The 2,859-nt window shown below is 55.3% G+C and overlaps 1 protein-coding gene across 3 annotated transcripts in view; it reads left to right on the top strand.

Moving 5' to 3' along the window:
* IGF2 (insulin like growth factor 2) overlaps window positions 1–2,859 on the top strand; it is a 13,586-nt gene that overhangs the window by 4,495 nt on the left and 6,232 nt on the right. Inside the window, exon 1 of one of the 3 annotated variants that reach the window (XM_024749249.1) lies at window positions 2,105–2,180. The exons of the other annotated variants lie outside the window; for them this stretch is intronic. The gene's annotated coding sequence lies outside the window, so the exon portion shown is untranslated. Of the gene's footprint in view, window positions 1–2,104; window positions 2,181–2,859 lie in introns of those variants that run through there. 3 annotated transcript variants of the gene reach the window in all.

The raw sequence follows: 2,859 nt of genomic DNA, 5'->3' as shown, positions 1-2,859 counted from the left end.
ATGAAGATATGGGGCGTTCATTCCCGGGGATCTCCAAGCTTCCTTGCCACTTATCAGGTTCATTAAAATTTAGACACTTACCCAGGCCCCGAAAGCACGCGGAGCAATTATCCAAGGTGTGCTCAATTGTGATCGTGGACAGGCAGATTCCCCCAAATCACAAACCTCCCAGGTCCCCCTGGGTCAAACCACGCACAAAACAAACTCTTTCACAGAGCCTATATCTTGTTATACCAAGCTCTTTTGAGTGTCCCAGGAACCAAATATTCTGAATATTTTCTCCGCCTCATAACATTCTGAATATTAAAAAATTCCCTGGGCCCCACGAGCTTACTGACAAGAATCCAGGTTTTCTAAAACTCAGAACTGATCCCAAATCCCAGGCCAACCAACACTGGACCCTTTCCTCTATTTGGACACGCTGGGCTCTCAACATTAGGCATTGCCCTCCAGGCCCCCCAAACACATTCAGTGTTACACTTCTGTCACAGAAAGGCACTGATTTCTTGGGCTCCAAAGCATCCCAGGCACCCACTGAGTCACCCCAAATTTAGTCGACATTTTCTGAGTCTCCCAGACACTGCTAACCCCCCTAACCAGCTTCAGGCACTGATTCTGCAGGCCCCACCACTTAGGAACTCTGAATCCTTTCCCCATAAAACTTAAGATACTGACCCTCATTTCTCCTGAGGACTTCGAAGAACTTCTTTGGATCCCCAGATTCAAGAATTATTTTTCTGGGGCCTCCAGATTTAGACACTGCCTGCCAGCCCTCCAAAATAAACTGAGATTGTTTTCCCCCCTCCACAAAAGAATCGAACTTTTTTTGAACATTGATTTGTGGGTCCCCTGACTTTATGATCCCTGCCCCGAGCCCCCCTAAATTCAGGCAATTTTCCACAGGCCTCCCAAAGTGAAATTGCCCAGATACCGAAAAATATCTGGAAATCCCAGGTATTATAGGCCGCGTCCTACAAGTTTCCTTGCTACGAACCAGGTTCCCTGAAATTTAGGTACCAATCTCTATTGAACAATTTTCATGGATCCCCCAAACTTGGGCCACGTCTTCCTAGGGTTCCCCAAATGCAGACAGTGCCCAGGAAAAAATATTTTTTTCCTGTTCACCAAAAATAAACTAATTGAAACCAATGTAAAAATTAAGATATAAAAGGACATTGATTTTCTGCATTCTCCAAATGTCCTGATCACACCCCAGTTTGCCCCGAATTTAGATCGTGTTTCTTGACTCTCTAAAGGACATTGAGGATTTTCTGAAAAGCCACAGCAATTATGGAAGTTACTTTCCTTGGGTGATGCAAGCGTCCAGGCCAATAACTTGAATTTCTAAGTTGTGGAAATTAATCTCCACTCTTCCCCACCGCATGGACGATTTGCCTAGATCCCCAAAATGTGTCCATTGTTTTTCTTCCCCCAGTTTTAGACAGTACGCCTCTGGGGTTCTCCCAAGTTTCACGCTGAGCATTTTCCTCGGGTCATCCCCAAACCTACTTCCCCACAAAATGGGACCCCCCACAAACTTGCTGACCCAGATGCTGGGGTCCCCACATTTTAGACGCGGCTCCCTTGTCCCCCAGTTGCAGGGAGAAATCCCCCCCCCCGGTCCTCAGACTCGTACTCTCTTTCTGGAATCTCGAATTTAGTCGTGAATCGCAGTTCCCCGCACCGACGCAACCTCCCTTGGGTCCCCACTTCGGGACACTCGTTCTCTCGCCCGCAAATCAGGCGGCTCTGACTTGCGTTCCCGACCTTTGGGCATTGTTCCCGGCCCCGCCGCGGTCTCTGCAGCTTCCCCAATCCCGCGTACCACGGGCACTGGTTCTGGGCCTCTCTGCGTCTCCTACGAAGTCCCCGGAGCTCCTCGGAGTTGGAAAATTTCTCTCGTGTTCCCCAAACACACTTGGCCCAGCAGCGTGTCCTCCAGGACGCAGGCAGTGCTTCTCCCGCGTCCAGGAAAACGACTGGGCATTGCCCCCAGTTTCCCCCAAATTTGGGCATTGTCCCCGGGTCTTCCAACGGACTGGGCGTTGCCCCCGGACACTGGGGACTGCCCCCGGGGTCTCGCTCACCTTCAGCGCGTCCACCGCCCGTTGCAGAGCGCTCGCTCTCTGCCTCGGCTCCTAACGCGCCCGCGGACGCAGCCTCCGGCCTCCAGCCTCGCGGTGAGCTCCCCGCCGCCTCGCGTCCCGGCCCGACTCCCAAACCCACCCGCCGCCGTCCCGCCGTCCCGAGCGGCTGCCGGGTCGCGGGGGCTCGTGCGTGGTTTTTGACTTGGTAAAAATCACAACGACTTCTTACATCGTCCAAACTCTCCAGGACATGGTTTCCCCAAACCCCCAAATTATCGTGGTGGCCCCTGGGGCTGAACCCGAGTCTACGCAAGTCCAACGCACTGAGGACGGGGGAACTATTATCCGGATATTTTGGGTGGGCCCCAAAGGCGAGCTGCTTAGATGCACCCCGGTGAGCCCGGTCATGCAGGTAGGATTTGAGCGATGTTTCCCGCCCTGCTCGTATCTCTCCCGGCAGGCGCAGCCCGGGCCGGCCCCAAGCCTGGCCCAGATTCGGTCCTGGCCCGGCCGGCCCTCCCCGTGTACCGCACCTGGCGGCCGCCGAGGTTACTCCCCGGTTCCCGCGCGGCACCGGGGGGCGCTCGGGCTCCGGCTGCGGCTCGAGGGGCTGCGCCTGCTCGGGCAGGTGGCGGCTGCGCGCCCCGCCCGCGCCCAGGGACTCCCCACTTCCCTTGTACATCCCAGCGGCACTCGGGGACCCCCGACCCAGTGTCGAGCCACCTGCGCCCGCATTCCGACAGGGCACCCTCGCCGCGTAGCCCCCTGGCCG

Source organism: Neophocaena asiaeorientalis, unplaced genomic scaffold (assembly GCF_003031525.2).
Source record: "Neophocaena asiaeorientalis asiaeorientalis breed wild unplaced genomic scaffold, Neophocaena_asiaeorientalis_V1.1 scaffold43, whole genome shotgun sequence".
NCBI classification, from domain to species: Eukaryota; Metazoa; Chordata; class Mammalia; order Artiodactyla; family Phocoenidae; genus Neophocaena; species Neophocaena asiaeorientalis.
Note: the sequence above shows the minus strand (reverse complement) of the source record. Positions and strands in the feature narration are given on the sequence as shown.